The sequence below is a fragment of the Dendrobates tinctorius genome, unplaced genomic scaffold, assembly GCF_039654945.1.
Source record: "Dendrobates tinctorius isolate UK_male_01 unplaced genomic scaffold, ASM3965494v1 ptg000224l, whole genome shotgun sequence".
NCBI classification, from domain to species: domain Eukaryota; kingdom Metazoa; phylum Chordata; class Amphibia; order Anura; family Dendrobatidae; genus Dendrobates; species Dendrobates tinctorius.
Window position 1 is genome coordinate 10,623,248 of NW_027361891.1, and position 18,363 is coordinate 10,641,610.

Sequence of the window (18,363 nt, forward strand, 5' to 3'; positions counted from 1 at the left end):
CCAGTTGTGGACCTTGAGGTTTTCATGGATCATCTGAATGTGAACGATCAAAATATCAACTTATAAATTTGTACGTCAAATCGATTTTTTGGATTTATCAATTTCAATGCTTCCGAATGGCCGTTTATCCACATCCATCTACCAGAAACCTACTTCTACTAATTCTTTCCTGCATGCCTCATCCGCTCATCCCAAATCTATATCTGGTATTCCAATCGGACAGTTTTTATGTGCAAAAAGGATTTGTTCTGAGGAATCACATTTTGATGAACAATCACAAATTAAAAAAAAACGTTTTCAAGATCGTGGCTATGGACATCGTGCCATTCAAAGAGAATACAGAAGAGCAAAAAATATGTCAAGGGATCAACTTTTACATAAAAATCTACCTATCTCGTCCAAGGAGGATGATGGTAACCAGGTAGGTTCATAACGAACTACAACAACAGATGGTGTGATCTCAGAAAGATCTTTGAAAAATATTGGAAAATTCTTTTTACTGATCCGATTCTCAAGCAATGTTTGCCACCCTCTCCTTTGTTCATGGCAAAAAGGGCTCCGAACCTACGTGATATTTTGGTTCACAGTCCCTATGAGGTTAAGAACAAAGAGAGAATTAGTAGAAACCCAGTACGCAAAGGATTTTTTCCTTGCGGTCTCTGCAAGGGCTGCGCCAATATGAAGAAAGCATTCACTTTTCTAAATTTTGATCAATTAAGGAAATTTGAAATTCGAGCACATATGTGTTCGACAAAAGGTGTGATTTACTATGCAGAGTGTCCGTGTGGGAAAATCTATATAGGTATGATGAGCCGAGAACTCAGGGTGAGGGTACGTGAACATTGCCTTGATATAGATAAAGAAAAACCATTATGGATGTTACAACTCTAAAAACTCTTCCTAAACATTTTAGGAAACATCATCAGTGTAATTCTAGGCTTCTTTCTATTAAGGGAATTGATGCCATTGATTTGGGGTCTAGAGGGGGGGATCTGTCCAATCATTTGGCCAAAAAGGGATGCCAATGGATTTTTCGATTGGGAACTTTAACTCCCCAAGGGCTGAATGAAAATGCAGGGTTTGGTGCTTTCATATAGTAGCCTTATAGTGAGGGGTGGGGGGTTGCTTTTAATACTTCTGTATTTTATAATGTTTTAATTATTCATTATTGTTTATTCTAGTCACTTCATCCATGGTTTGATCATGTGCGCCATCCTTGATAGGTCGTCTTGGAATATCAATTTGTGGTCCGGCATCAGAAGAACATGTTTAGTTCAGCTTTTTATTACATTGTATTATGTTGTTTTTTCAGTTATTTTTGTGGCCTTTTTTGACCACCATTTGGCTATGCATTATGTGTGATTATTGTAGCACAAATTGTTTTTATGTAATTGCACTTTGTCTATATATTAGAATATAAAATATTGGACTAGCGGTAATCATTTGGCATTTATAAATTGTAAACTAAGCACTATGCACTTATTTATGGATATTGTTTACAGTGGGGAAAAAAAGTATTTAGTCAGTCAGCAATAGTGCAAGTTCTATCACTTAAAAAGATGAGAGGCGTCTGTAATTTACATCATAGGTAGACCTCAACTATGGGAGACTGAGAAAAAAAAATCCAGAAAATCACATTGTCTGTTTTTTTTTCATTTTATTTGCATATTATGGTGGAAAATAAGTATTTGGTCAGAAACAAGCAATCAAGATTTCTGGCTCTCACAGACCTGTAACTTCTTCTTTAAGAGTCTCCTCTTTCCTCCACTCATTACCTGTAGTAATGGCACCTGTTTAAACTTATCAGTATAAAAAGACACCTGTGCACACCCTCAAACAGTTTGACTCCAAACTCCACTATGGTGAAGACCAAAGAGCTGTCAAAGGACACCAGAAACAAAATTGTAGCCCTGCACCAGGCTGGGAAGACTGAATCTGCAATAGCTAACCAGCTTGGAGTGAAGAAATCAACTGTGGGAGCAATAATTAGAAAATGGAAGACATACAAGACCACTGATAATCTCCCTCGATCTGGTGCTCCACGCAAAATCCCACCCCGTGGGGTCAGAATGATCACAAGAACGGTGAGCAAAAATCCCAGAACCACGCGGGGGGACCTAGTGAATGAACTGCAGAGAGCTGGGACCAATGTAACAAGGCCTACCATAAGTAACACACTACGCCACCATGGACTCAGATCCTGCAGTGCCAGACGTGTCCCACTGCTTAAGCCTGTACATGTCCGGGCCCGTCTGAAGTTTGCTAGAGAGCATTTGGATGATCCAGAGGAGTTTTGGGAGAATGTCCTATGGTCTGATGAAACCAAACTGAAACTGTTTGGTAGAAACACAACTTGTCGTGTTTGGAGGAAAAAGAATACTGAGTTGCATCCATCAAACACCATACCTACTGTAAAGCATGGTGGTGGAAACATCATGCTTTGGGGCTGTTTCTCTGCAAAGGGGCCAGGACGACTCATCCGGGTACATGAAAGAATGAATGGGGCCATGTATCGTGAGATTTTGAGTGCAAACCTCCTTCCATCAGCAAGGGCATTGAAGATGAAACGTGGCTGGGTCTTTCAACATGACAATGATCCAAAGCACACCGCCAGGGCAACGAAGGAGTGGCTTCGTAAGAAGCATTTCAAGGTCCTGGAGTGGCCTAGCCAGTCTCCTGATCTCAACCCTATAGAAAACCTTTGGAGGGAGTTGAAAGTCCGTGTTGCCAAGCGAAAGCCAAAAACATCACTGCTCTAGAGGAGATCTGCATGGAGGAATGGGCCAACATACCAACAACAGTGTGTGGCAACCTTGTGAAGACTTACAGAAAACATTTGACCTCTGTCATTGCCAACAAAGGATATATCACAAAGTATTGAGATGAAATTTTGTTTCTGACCAAATACTTATTTTCCACCATAATATGCAAATAAAATGGAAAAAAAAACAGACAATGTGATTTTCTGGATTTTTTTTTCTCAGTTTGTCTCCCATAGTTGAGGTCTACCTATGATGTAAATTACAGACGCCTCTCATCTTTTTAAGTGGTGGAACTTGCACTATTGCTGACTGACTAAATACTTTTTTTCCCCACTGTATATATCTCAGTATATTATTATTAGTTTGATTTTTTATTACTTTATTATATTGTATTTTTATTATATGTGATTTATTGAATTTATATGGTTTCTTATATATAGGCGCATTTACTTGTATTCACTATAATATGAGTATTTATAATTTTCTGAGGCTGTGCGCATGCCGATCTACAGAGCCACCGGGGGTTTATGCCATGATCGGTTGTGAGTTGCGGTTTCAACATGTCCTACTAGGACCTGTCGCTGCCGAGCCACGTGATTGCTAACTATTCCCCCTATTGGTTGGTGAGTCTCATGTGATTAGACGCATGCGCCGTTTATGCTTCTTCACACATAGTTGTACACAGGACCTTCGGGTTTTTACTGCACAGGCGCTGATTTGGCGCTTCATTTATATTCATGATTGAAGTCACATTTTCTGGCCAATGGTGGAATGAGATTAGGTATTTAGATCTGGGCGCCCCCTGCCCTGACACCCCCCCCCGGAAAAAGCAGTGCGAAACGCGCGTCGGGGCAGAAGGGACGTCCAGGATTTCCCACCAGCTGACACACACAAGGTAATTTATCCGCTATTGTTTACCCGGTTGCGGTTAGCGCCGTTCGGGCTTATGTTCAGAGGGGGTTGTGCATTTAGCCATTAGTATGTCCGTTATGGACAATAATAATTGCTATATTGGCGGTATGTGTGTTTTTTCCCCCTGATTATTGCCTATATGTGGGTTTATTACATGTCGCTGACAGTTCATAGAGTGGGATTCTCCATGATACTTTTCGTCCCTAACTAGTGTCTGACACCTTTCTTGTTGTATTGTGCTTTATATTAATAAAGATGTATTTTTATAACTTTATACCATTGTGTGGTACCAGACTTCTTTGAATAAGATTGAATTGGTTACCATAAGGTGATATTGAATTTTGGATGGTATATTACCCTTGAGTGGGGATTCATGTGATCTCTTGGGCAGTTTTTGTGATTACATACACCAGAGACTGCCTGGTCCTTTATATACTACCTCTCCTCCTCCTGATGTGTCATCTGGAAATGGAGACCTCATACTTAAAACATTTTGTTTAATCATAGCAAGGCTGTGGCTTAGGAGACAAAGGGAAAGCCTAAAATATTCAGCTTTTCCTCCTTTTCTTCTGACATCTGCCATGTACACGTATACATTATTAAAGGGCAAATCTGTCACAGTGATCATGCTACTCTTTCTGCAGATCCTATCAAGTCATTTATGGTGTTTTAAAGTGTTGTCTCTTTTCCAGGAGAACAAAGCTCCTTTAACTCTAAAGTTCTTGCTTGCCAGGGGTGATAGTTTGAACCAGCCGCATTGTTGAGCTGCCGACCCCTTTTTACTTTCTTTGATAAGCTTTGCCTCTGCAGCATCGGGTTAGTGCAGTGACACAGGCTGGATTCGGCCAGTTTATCTGCAATGCTTACAAGCTCTATTCAAGAGAACTTGTAAGCACTGCTCACCTAGCCTAAGAGACTTTCCATCGCTGTTAGCTTGCAGTGATAGTTGATAACCTAGGCAATGAGCAGTAACAATACATTTAAAAATCAGTTTGGTATCAAGAATGGAGGAATTTTTAAGAATTGGTAAATTGCAAAGTTGATTGTTTTTGCAAGCTTCTTGCAATTATAACAATTTATGCTGTTGGAAAAACTGCTGTAGTTTAATGCGTGGCCCTACATATTGGGTGAAAAGTGAAGGTTTTTGCATTGTTATTGAGCATTCTAAGCTGTTCATTAAGGGTAAATCACTACTCTTTGCATTGCTTTTGTATGTGTTTCTCTTGTCAGCTAGATGATTTTTCGACAATTCCACTTTACCATGAGACTTAAAATGCAAATCTGTTGAGTAATTTGTTATCTCTTTCCAAGCCACCTCGATTATTAAATGCAAACAGTATGACCTTTTCAGCTTCCTACATTTCAAATCTTACAAAGAACGAAGAACAGGAGAGGAAACTAGTAATACTCATAGGTTAGGCATTGCAAGACATTGGATATCCTTCTGCAGTTTCTTTGTATTTCTAAGGCACATTACCTTGTATTAAAATTGTACTTTGCTTAGAGAAACAAAGATAAATGAGCTGTTAAGTGGTAAGTAGTCTGAAATATACACATTGCAGAAAGGGCCATGTGCACCTTCATAATCATTCTTTATTGCTCCGGGGCATCTAAAAGGAAAATTGAATCAAATTTGTAAACAGTTTCACAGTCTATGGAAATCTGTTGTTTGGCATCTACATGTCCTGTGCAGGCTTTTACATCTCCATTGTAACAAGACACAAATGTACCCTGCCTAGTCCAGTCCCCCAGTTATACTGCCTTCCGTACTGAGTGTGCATTAGGACATTGAACATATAGTGGGTACGGAAAGTAGTCAGACCGCTTTAAATTTGTCACTCTTTGTTTCATTGCAGCTATTGGTAAATTATTATTATTATTATGCATTTATATAGCGCCATTTATTCCATGTCGCTTTACATGTGAAAAGGAGAAATATAGACAAGTATAATAAACATGTGTAAGACAAGGGACACACAAGTACATAAGGAGAGTGGACCCTGCTCGCGAGGGCTCACAGTCTACAGGGATGGGTGAGGATACAGTAGGAGAGGGTAGAGCAGGTCGTGTGGTGGTTCTGTAGACCGAAGATCATTGCATGCTGTAGGCTTGTCGGAACAGGTAGGTCTTCAGGTTCTTCTTGAAGGTTTCCATTGATGGTGAGAGTCTGATGTGTTGCGGCAGAGAGTTCCAGAGTATGGGGGAAGCACGGGAGAAGTCTTGTATGCGGTTGTGGGAAGAAGAGATAAGGGGAGAATAGAGAAGGAGATCTTGAGATGATCATAGGTTGCGTTCGGGTAGGTACCTGGAGACTGTGTCACAGATGTATGGAGGAGACAGGTTGTGGATGGCTTTGTATGTCATGGTTAGGGTTTTGAATTGGAGCCTCTGGGCAATAGGAAGCCAATGAAGGGCCTGGCATAGGGGAGAGGCTGGGGAATAGCGGGGAGACAGGTGGATTAGTCGGGCAGCAGAGTGTAGTATGGACTGGAGTGGTGCCAGAGTGCTAGAGGGGAGGCCAGAGAGTAGGATGTTGCAGTAGTCAAGGCGGGAGATGATAAGAGCATGCACTAGTGTTTTTGTGGTTTCGTGGTTGAGGAATGAGCGGATCCGGGAAATATTTTTGAGCTTGAGGCCGCAGGAGGTGGCGAGGGCTTGGATATGTGGTTTGAAAGAGAGCGCAGAGTCGAGGATCACCCCAAAGTACCGAGCGTGCGGGACTGGGGAAAGAGCAGCCATTGACATTGATGGATAGGTCTGGTGGAGGGGTAGAGTGAGATAGCGGAAAGATGATGAATTCTGTTTTGTCCATATTCAGTTTGAGAAAGTGAGAAGAAAAGAAGGCTGAGATAGCAGACAGACATTGTGGGATTTCAGTCCGTAAGGAGGCGAGGTCGGGTCCAGATAGGTAGATCTGCGTGTCATTGGCGTAGAGGTGATACTGCAAACTGTGGGATTCTATGAGCTGTTCCAATCCGAAGGTGTAGATGGAGAATAGTAGGGGTCCCAGGACAGAGCCTTGAGGAACACTGACAGACAGGGGGCGAGGTGAGGAGGAGGTGGTGTGTGAGAGGGAGACACTAAATGTTCGGTCTGTTAGGTATGATGAGATCCAGGATAGGGCCAAGTCTGTGATGCCAAGAGATGAGAGAGTCTGTAGCAGGAGGGAATGGTCTGCGGTGTCGAAGGCAGAGGACAGGTCCAGGAGAAGGAGGACAGAGTAGTGTCGGCTTGCTCTTGGCGGTTAGTAAGTCGTTAGTGACTTTAGTTAGGGCAGTTTCAGTTGAGTGATGCGGTCGGAAGCCAGATTGTAACTGGTCAAAGAGGGAACAGGAGGAGAGGTGGGAGGACAGTTCAAGATATACATGCTGTTCCAGTAGTTTTGAGGCATAAGGGAGTAGAGATTTTGGGCGATAGTTAGACACAGAGGATGGGTCAAGGGAGGGCTTTTTGAGGATGGGTGTGATTGAGGCATGTTTGAAGGAAGAGGGAAAGACCCCATTTGTAGGTGAAAGGTTGAAGAGGTGAGTTAGAGATGGGATGAAGACTGTGGCCAAGTTAGGGATGAGATGGGACGGGAGTGGGTCGAGAGCACAAGTGGTGAGGTGTGATCTTGACAGAAGAGTGGAGAGCTGATCTTCTGTCATGGTGGAGAAGCTGGCTTTTGCAGAACAGGGCTGAGCGGCTAAGAGGGGCATTGGGGGCTGCGGGTCAAAGTTTTGTCTGATCGTGTTGATCTTCTGCTTAAAGAAGAAGGCAAAGTCTTCAGCAGAAATGAGAGGAGAGGGAGGAGGTGCTGTGGGACGGAGTAGAGAATTGAAAGTGTTGAAGAGCTGTTTAGGGTTGTGAGACAGGGAGGATATGAGAGATGCAAAGTAAGTTTGTTTTGCGGCAGAGAGTGGACTTAAAGCTGGCTAGGGACTGCTTGTATGCGCTGAAGTGATCAGTAGAATGGGTTCTCTTCCATCTCCGCTAAGCGGCCCTGGAAACCTGTCTCAGTTCTTTGGTCAGCCTGGTCAGCCAGGGCTGCCTATTGATTGTTCGAGTTTTGCTGTGCGTGAGGGGGGCAGCCAAATCAAGTATTGCTGTTATTGTGGTGTTGTAAAAAGTGGCGGCAGCATCTGTGTCTTGAAGGGAAGCTATGTCTGTAAGAGGGAGAAGGGACTCGGAGAGTGATTGTAAATTGAGGTGTTTGAGATTCCTGCGAGGGTGAGAAAGTTTATGGAGCGGGGGTTGCGCAGTAGGAGAGGAGAGGGAAGAGAAAGTCAGTAGGTTGTGGTCAGACAGGGGGAGGGGTGAGTTATTGAGATTAGTGAGAGAGCAGAGGCGGGTGAAGATAAGGTCCAGCGTGTGACCATCTTTGTGAGTGGCCGCAGAGGACCATTGAGTGAGGCCGAGGTAGCCGTCAGCGATAGAAGTTTAGAGGCAGCCGGGGTGGAAGTATCAATGGGGTTGTTGAAGTCGCCCATGATGATGGTGGGGATGTCAGCAGAAAGGAAATGGAGTAGCCAGGTGGTGAAGTGGTCGAAAAAGGTGGAGATGGCTAGTTCTGGGGGCAGTAGATGACAGCCAGTTGGAGGTTGAAGGGGGAATAGATGCGGACGGAGTGCACCTCGAACGAGCGGAGGGTGGCAGAGGAATTGTGGTAAAGGAGCAGGTATCAGACAGGAGCAAGCCAACTCCTCCACCACGTTTGTTGCTGGGGCGAGGGGTGTGAGAGAGATGGAATCCGCCATAGGAAAGCGCAGCTGGAGAGGCTGTGTCAGATGGAGTGAGCCAGGTTTCAGTGAAGGCAAGGTATGAGAGTTTGTTGGTGATAAAGAGGTTATGGATAAATTACAGCTTGTTGCAGACAGAGTGTGCGTTCCATAGGGCTCCAGGTAAGGGGGTTGGGGGAGTGGGGGCTGGATGAATGGGTATGAGGTTATCATGGTTGTGAAGACGTGTACAGGGTCGTGGCAGGGTGATAGAAGTGAGTATAGGGATGTGTTGAGGATGGCCAGGATTTGGGGACACGTCGCCAGCAATGAGGAGTAGTAGACAGAGCATTAGAAGGTGGGAGCAGGATAGGACATGATGATGTGGCCGTGTGTGTCTGGAGAAAAAGGATTGTATGTGGAGGAACAGTTGTGACGAAGAGGTGAGATGGCTGGGAAGGATGGAGGGGGAAATGACAAGTTCCTTACTGGGTGGAGGGATTGCAGGAGTTAGGGAGAAATAGAGGAGTCTGGGGGAGATAGTAAAAAGAAGGTGAAACATTGTTGTGGTGTTATAGTCTGTTACCTTACAGTCAATTCCAGTCGAATTCTAGTCTAATTCAGAGTATTGTACTTAGAAATCTGTACTTTGAAACATGAATTTTGAAATAGATGGAGCTGACTACATCTGGAGCAGACCAATGGTGCTGAATATATGTGCAGCTAAAGACAATCAGGTGTGAGTGAAAAGTGGGGTGTGACTGCCCAGGCCAAATGCACAGAGTTAAGCAGAGGTCATAAAAGAGGGAAGGGGTTATCTAGACCACTTAGATGTGTGGCAAAAATAACAAGAATGGAGTACAATTATGGATAAGCAATGCATACCATATAAAATACAATGCAGTTCAGATGGGGCATTCAGGAGCATGAGAGAGAGAGGTGGAATTCAGCAATGCATACCATATGCAGTTCACATGGGACATTCAGGAGCATGAGAGAGAGAGGTGGAATTCAGCAATGCATACCATATAAAATACAATGCAGTTCACATGGGGCATTCAGGAGCATGAGAGAGAGAGGGGTGGAATTCAGCAATGCATACCATATAAAATACAATACAGTTCACATGGGACATTCAGGAGCATGAGAGAGAGAGGTGGAATTCAGCAATGCATACCATATAAAATACAATGCAGTTCACATGGGGCATTCAGGAGCATGAGAGAGAGAGGTGGAATTCAGCAATGCATACCATATAAAATACAATGCAGTTGACATGGGGCATTCAGGAGCATGAGAGAGAGAGGTGGAATTCAGCAATGCATACCTGTGGGAACAGAAGAACATCTCGGTCAGATGGTGATGATGACAATAATGTAGGAGTCATGAGTGGCCTAATGCATTCTAGAGTTCTAGTCTGATTCAGAGTATTGTACTTAGAAATCTGTACTGTGAAATATGGATTTAGAAATAGGAGCAGACCCATGCTGCTGAATATATTCAAAAAAGTTCATTTTTTCTTATTAATGTACACTCTGCGCCCCATCTTGACTGAAAAAAAACAGAAATGTAGAAATTTTTGCAAATTTATTAAAAAAGAAAAACTGAAATATCACATGGTCATAACAGACCCTTTGCTAAGTATTGAGTTGAAGCACCCTTTTGAGCTAGTACAGCCATGAGTCTTGGTAATGATGCAACAAGTTTTTCACACCTGGATTTGGGGATCCTGTGCCATTCTTCCTTGCAGATCCTCATCAGTTCCGTCAGGTTGGATGGTGAACGTTGGTGGACAGCCATTTTCTGGTGTCTCCAGAGGTGCTCAATTTGGTTTAGGTCAGGGCTCTGGCTGGGCCAGTCAAGAATGGTCACAGAGTTGTTCTGAAGTTGACTTCTTTGTTATTTTACCTGTGTGCTTAGGGTCATTGTCTTGTTGGAAGGTGAACCTTCGGCCAAGTCTGAGGTCCAGAGCACTCTGGAAGAGGTTTTCATCCAGGATATCTCTGTACTTGGTCGCATTCATGTTTCCTTCAATTGCAACCAGTCGTCCTGTCCCTGCAGCTGAAAAACACTCCCATAGAATGATGCTGCCACCACCATGTTTCACTGTTGGGATTGTATTAGGCAGGTGATGAGCAGTGCCTGGTTTTCTCCACACATGCTGCTTAAAATTATCACCAAAAAGTTCTATCTGTGTCTCATCGGACCAGAGTATCTTATTTCTTATAGTCTGGTGTCCTTGTGTTTTTTAGCAAACTCTATGTGGGCTTTTATATGTCTTACACTGAGGAGAAGATTCCGTCAGACCACTCTGCCATAAAGAATGGTGGAGGGTTGGAGTGATAGTTGACTTTGTGGAACCTTCTCCCATCTCCCTACTGCATCTATGGAGCTTAGCCACTGAGCTTTTTTGGTTCTTCTTTACCTCTCTCACCAAGGCTCTTCTCCCACGATTGATCAGTTTGGATGGATGGTCAGGTCTAGGAAGACTTCTGGTGGTCCCAAACTTCTTCCATTTAAGGATTATGGAAGCCACTGTGCTCTTAGGAACCATGAGTACTGCAGAAATTCTTTTGTAACCTTGGCCAGATCTGTGCCTTGCCACAATTCTGTCTCTGAGCTTTTTGGCCAGTTCATTTGACCTCATGATTCTCATTTGGTCTGACATACAGTAAACTGTTAGCTGTGAGGTTTTACATAGAAAGGTGTGTGCCTTTACAAATTAAGTCCTATCAGTTTAATTGAACAGCTGGACTCCAATGAAGGAGTAGAACCATCTCAAGGAGGATCACAAGGACATGAACAGCATGTGAATTAAGTATGAGTGTCTGAGCAAAGGGTCTGAATACTTCTGACAATGTGATTTTTTCAGTTTTTCTTTTTTAATACATTTGCAAAAATTTCTACATTTGTTTTTTTTTTCAGTCAAGATGGGGTGCAGTGTATATATTAATGAGAAAAAAATGAACTTTTTTGAATTTATCAAATGGCTGCAATGAAAGAGTGAAAAATTTAAAGGGGTCTGAATACTTTCCATACCCACTGTACAGTGGGGTAAATAATTATTTGATCACTTGCTGATTCCATATGTTTGCCCACTGACAAAGACATGAAGAGTCTATAATTTTAAGGGAAGGTTAATTTTAACATTGAGAGATAGAATATCTAAAATAAAATCCAGAAAATCATATTGTATAAATTATATAAATTTATTTGCATTTTGCAGTGAGAAATATGTATTTGAACCCCTACTAACCATTAAGAGTTCTGGCTCCTACAGACCAGTTAGATGCTCCTAATCAACTTGTGCAATAAAGACAGCTGTCTTACATAGTCACCTTTATAAAAGACACCTGATTACAGACATACTCGATTAATCAATCAGACTCTAACCTCTACAACATGGGCAAGACCAAAACACTTTCTAAGGATGTCAGGGACAAGATCATAGACCTGCACAAAGCTGGAATGGGCTACAAAATCATATGTAAGGCGCTGGGTGAGAAGGAGACAACTGTTTGGGGCAATAGTAAGAAAGTTCAAGTTTAAACTTAGCAGAGGCCTTCTCATAGAGAACACTGGAGCGAGTAGGAAATACGTATCAGCTGAATAACTATTTGGCTGGTGTTCTCTAATGTGTATCATAGCCTTAAAGGGAACTTGTCATATGAAAAAATGACACCGTGGCTACCGTGAGGAAATGAACTTCATTCCTCTCAGCAGCCTCCGACTTTCAGTCATAGAGGCACGGCTGGAGTGACTTCAGTCACTGCTCAGTACATAGTGAGCGGTGGCTGAAACCACACCCAAGTACTGATTGACAGCCATCTCTACGTTGCAACAGTACAGAGCCGGCTGTCAGCCAGTATCGGGGTGTTTTTACAGTCTCTGCTCACTATTTATTGAACTGTGACTGAAGCGGGCATGACTGAAAGCCGGAGGTTGCTGGGAGGAATAAAGTAAATTTTTTCCTGGCATGGGGGATTCAGTTCCACGGCCACACGGCATCAAACACTATTCACCTGCAGATTGACCTGATATCTGCAGGTTCAAACTGTTTTTTTTCACATGACAGATTCGCTTTAGGCATAAAATGAAAACTAAGCTATGAGTAACATAGATTTCTAACATAATGTATTGTATGTGTTGAAGCTGATAATATAATATATTTGTTGTTCGTCACTTCAACAATCCCCTTTGGCTAAACCTCACCCTTTTTTCTTTTATTTACCTGGCCAGCATGTTATTAAAAATCGCCTCACTTATGCACTTAATACCCCTTGTGCCCATTTTTATGTTTTTCATTTGACACCAGAACGCAGAATGATGAAAAATTAACCCAATAGACTTCAAAGCTCTGTACAAGGCTTATATCTGGAGATGACTAGCATCTATAAAGCCGTGGCCTTCAGTCTGTGAGTCTATAGCTGTTGTGACATGACAACTCCTGTCAGCCCCTGACAACTGCGTGCTGTGTTTTGAAATTTTGAAACAGACGGAACGCCACAATTTGGAGCTGACTGCTATACAGTGTGAAGAGATACATGCATGCTAGCATAAAAAGGGCAAGCTATTGCCATCATAGGAACTTCTGCATGCCTAATATATAACAGGTCATTTGTTCTTAAAATAACTTTACTACTTAGGATCTATTGGTTCAAAGCAATTATCTTGTATTCATACAAATTGGTCATTTTTGGAAAGTAAAATATGTATAAAAACACAATTGTAGGATATTTCCAAAACCTATCATCCAAAATATTTTCTAACTGATTTGTATGGTGGGAAATATCTGTTCCGCTCCACCTATTTCCAGATGAATGTCTGAAGGCTTAAAGCAGAACTTTGTTGGGTTATTGGAAAATTCTCCCGTATATGGACAGACCAAGAAATGTTCCTCAAAAAGGAAATCATGAGGTTAATTTATGGACAATCTAAATAAACAACAAATCACCAAAATTAAATGTATGTGTGAGATGAATCCCCCCCACTGATTGCTAGAACAGGCTGAGGTGTCAAGCAATCATGTCCCTCGGCTATGTCAGTTTCACCCAGAGATCTCCATACGCGATGCCGATAGGCATCACAGTCCTATTGACAGAATTGCTTCTGACAAATCTGAGTGACAGAGGAAAATATTTAAAGGTGCACACACCCTATAATTGACTCATTAGAAATATCGCGTAAAGCATAATAATCTTCATCGAAATAACAAAAGAGTACTTAATACTTATATTAGCTAATATTATGTTACAAAAAGGGGTCTAAATGTTTCTACAAGGATTTGTCAGATAGTGCAACTCATCCCAAGTGAAGTCAAACTGCAATACCTGACACAGCCAATGTACAGAAGTGGTGCAAACCCTTTAATGATTTGATTTAATCAATTTTTATTAATCCAATCATCCACACACTTTCCACAGTAGAACACTGCTATTAGGCTAAGTGCACACGTACCGGAACTCTCGCGGAAATTACCGTGAGAATTCCGGAATTCCAGTCCGCGGGAAAATCGCATTTTAAATTCCCGCGATTTTCCTGCGGAAAAACTAGCATTTTGCAAGCGTATTTAGCTTGCAAAATGCTAGCGTTTTCCAAGCGATCTGTAGCATCGCTTGGAGAACTGATTGACAGGTTGGTCACACTCGTCAAACATAGTGTTTGACGAGTGTGACCAACTTTTTACTACTGAGGCCGCCTATGCAGCATCAGTAGTACAAGATAGAATGTAAAAAAAAAATAAAAAATGGTGTTATTCTTACCCTCCGACGTCCCGCGCAGGCGTTCCCAGTAATCCTTTGCAAAAATGCCCGCGATGGCGTCCGTTCTCGCGGGATCGAGATGTCTCGCGGTTATTCGCGATGACGTCGCGCGAATGACCGCGAGACTTCGCGATCCCGCTAGAACGGACGTCATCGCGGGCATTTTCGCAAAGGATTACTGGGAACGAAAGCGTGAAGAGAGGCGGGAAGGCTGCGCGGGACGCCAGAGGGTAAGAATAACAATATTTTTTATTTTTAAATTCTATTTTTTACAGGGATATGGTACCCAAAGCCCGGAGGACAGTCTCCTCTCCTCCGGACCGTGGGTACCATCCGCAAATGTTCTACTTACTTTCCGCATGGTGTGCACAGCCACATGCGGGAAGTAAGCGGAACAATGCATTCCTATGGGTGCGGGATCGCCGCGATTCCGCAAATTAATGAGCATGCTGCGGTTTTTACCGCGAAGCGATTCCGCCGCGGTAAAAACCGCAGCATTAGCACAGCATTGCGGAATCCCATAGGAATGCATGGGATGCTTATTTTTCGCGTTTTCACAGCAAAATCACGCGGTTAAAACCGCCGCAGAAACGCGAAAAAAACGCCACGTGTGAACTCAGCCTTAGAGTTGGTGCAAATTTATTTGCAGGACCTGATCCAGCGGTCAGGTCAATAATCTATGGCCGCTGGTTGGAAGCCCTGAGAACCACCTCTTCTTATCTTACAGTATCCACTGTTCTACTTTTGATTAGCCAGCCTGTTGTGATGTTATTTTCATGTGACATCGTTCTAGGCTGGCTAATCAAAAGAAGAGCTGTGGCTGCCGAGAGGTACGAGGCGCCTCTCAGAGCTCTCGTTTAGCAACTGATTCCGGATGTGGCTACTGGATTGGTTCCTGTTAGTCGATTTGCAAAAGCGCTCAAGGTATGACATAGAGACTTATAGTAAGAACACAGATCTGTCAACAGCAACTTGTTGACAGTTTTCAGGAAGCAAAAAAAGCAAAACTAAGTCAAAGTCAGTATGAAGAAAATCATGAGCTATTACATAGATGCTAGATTTGATATGGTCAAGTATTTCTAGTTTTGATGATATGGTGTACATCTGAGTGGACATCAGAGGGGGAAGGTGCAGTTTTGAGAAAATCGGTGTCCACCAGACAAACCTTTCAGAAACTGCTCATAAAGAAGGCATCCATGGGTGTAAGCCGTTCTGTCATCTTTTATAGCACCTAGCCTCAGTACACGTAGGTGTCAACTGGAGCGTGAAGCCTATAATTCCTTTTGGGAAATTTTCAGTCTCAGAGTTTGCTGAGGTATCATCTACTAAAACACATAAATTGCCATTTTTTTTTTCCTGTAATTTAAACTTCTATGCGGGGGCAGATATTTAATGTCCTTGTTACATTTGGGATTTATTTATTCTAGATACATTTTATCAGCTTGGAATATCTTAATCCTCTTGAAGGTATTTTGCTGTTAATCTAAATAGGTCAGCCAATCAAAATACATTGAACCTGACATGGTTCCACCTAGTTCTTTGCTTTAAAAGTCGCAGATTGCCAGGAACGTGTGCCAAATAAATATGCTAGAAGGTTGCAGTGTGGACCCTGTTCTCTGCCAGTACAGAATTACAACCTTTTATTAAGTTATCTTTCAGTTCTGAGATTTTTCCAAGTATTGATTTTCAGAAACAAGTGATCTTCACATTGAAGAGTGACAAATGTTTGGATGTGGCCTTGTTTTGTATTTTTAATTAATAAAATGAGGATTTAGATTTCTTTTTTCTTTTCATTTCAGGAATCATAGAAATTTAAAATATTTTAGAATTTATTTAGGTAATGTATAGTAAATTCCTTTAATCAGATATCCTACAGATATACAGATATCCTAGAATAGATGATCAGACAAAAGTATATGAAATTTGTTTGTGAAGATAAATGACCTTACTGAATGAAAGCACAAAAATATTAACCTACAAAATGGTATCGTTCTTTTCTTAGGACCATTTTTCTTTCTTCTGGTTTTATTGTATGCAGTTCTAAATGGATATTATAGCTCTGTGCAGGAAACACTCAGCAGATTGTGAAACTTTTTAGATTTTAATTATCCAATTTCAGTTTTCTTCAAATCTTGAATTGCTTAAAAAACCACCAATGAGAAGTCTCCTCTCTTGTCTGTCCACTTTTTATAATGTACTCCACCTTCTATGCTAGGGTCAGTGTCCATCATCCGTAGGAAGATGGGCTGGGCACACAGAAGTGTGCGTATAAGTAATACCAATAACTCGTCATACATAATTAATACATTAGTAACCAACAGCAAAACAAAGGGCGGTAGAGGCCATTTCAATCATAAAAAATGTTTATTAGAGAATATTTTTCAAAATTACGGACAAAAATATTGAAAGAGAGGAAGAGAAAAGCATAGCTAGTAAAGTCCATCAGCCTCTGGCAACACAGAAATAGCCGGTATAAACAGTATAATACTAACAGCATGACCCAAGTTGTCCCTATTTAAAGAATAAGGCTCCAGTATTTTGGGCAGATATTGCAAATATTGACTGACCAATAAAGAAGTCTATACGTAATAAAATGCCATGGGGATACCTTTTGACATCGTGATCTGCAATTTAATTGCCCCTGTGGCTTTACAAGTGTAACAGCCATTTCCTTGTAAGTTAATGTTGTTTTGCAGAGAAGCAGGGTGAAGAACAAAGCGGCTAAGAATTGTGATTTTCAGCTGCATCGTGACAGCTTATTGTGAACACAATCTTAATTTTTCAGAAGCAGCCAGCAGAATTGGGAATTAATCTCTGGATTATGATTTTGATTGCAGTTGTTCCCGTTGATTTTCTGACGGTCGCTCAGCATTCAGGTGTTAATGCTGAGCAAAAGACCCAGTAGATCTTATTTGGCAAAACTACAGGTAAAATATAAGTGGCTCCTGCTGAAATCCGTGGATATGTGGATCTGCTGGACCTGTACCATCCATATGCCAAAGTAAGCAATACTTTAGATATGGAAGTTGGTTTGCTTATTCTTAGAAAGTTGTAAAGAGGAGTGCTGTAGACATATGGGCACATATTTATCCTAAAATTGTTTTTGGAGTACTGGAGAACAGCTCCTACTCCCCGAATGTCTATTCATTGTGTTTACATCTGGCCACTTCTGGAGCTGCTAACAACTAACCAGTCGAGGTGCTGAATGTCAGAACCCCAACAATCTGATATTGATCACCTACTCTTTTACCTCACTAGGTGGGTCCCTGGATTTTTACCAAAGTTATTTTGTGTGCCATGCTAAATATGCTTATATACATTACTCATGTTTTCCTATCACCACGACAGCACCCTACTGAGAGAGGGGATCCGCCCACCAGTACAAGGAACCTACAGGTTAAAAGGAAGCGGTCCCCCACGCCTCCTCCGTTTGGTTTCCTGTCCTGATGGGAGCCTGTGGAAGAAATCTTACCTGGGTCCAATGAGCCTCTGTGCGATGTCTGTGAGAACGGCAGAGCCTGGGATGCCAGAACCAGCATCGGGGGTGCTCTGCCTGTTTAGACCCCTCCTCGTCTGGCATGGATGGCACGATCCCAGGGCCCAGGTAATACCGCTCTGGGTCACGTGGCGCAGGTGGAGGTGAGCTCCCATTGTTCCGTCCGGTGTAGCCATCGGCCGCCCGGCACTGCGTGGGGCCGTTTCCAGATTGGGCCTCCACGCATACAAGTTCATCAATGATGTGCCCGTGAACTGGAAGTGCTTCTACTTAACTTCCGGAGGGACCGGGGAGGTGCATTGTTAATGGGGAAGTGAAAGGGCATGACCAGGCCTACTTAAACCGGCGGCATGCAGCATCGATGTGTGTATTGCCAAGTTTTTAACACTAAGGCCGGGGTCACACTAGCGATTAAAACGGTCGAATGCAATGCGATAAAAAAATCGCATTGCATTCGAACCCATGTTATTCTATGGGGCAGCTCACATCATGCGATTTTTTATCGCATCCGATCCTCGGACCGAGACACTCGCAGCATGCTGCGATTGTCACCGATTTTCGGATCGGATTCCCCAATGCAAGTCTATGGATGCGATAAAAAAACGCATGGAAAAAGCACCAAACGTGTGACTTGCGATTAAATCGCACAACTTCTCCAGGTCTACAGGATAGGGCATCAGGCATTGGCATTGGATGTCAATTTGATGCTTAGATGTGATTAAAATTGGTTCCTT

The 18,363-nt window shown here is 42.5% G+C and overlaps 1 protein-coding gene across 3 annotated transcripts in view; it reads left to right on the top strand.

Annotated features, from left to right (window-relative positions):
• The window catches only part of KCNMB4 (potassium calcium-activated channel subfamily M regulatory beta subunit 4), a 159,646-nt gene that overhangs the window by 63,405 nt on the left and 77,878 nt on the right, over nucleotides 1-18,363 (top strand). The window lies entirely within an intron of this gene.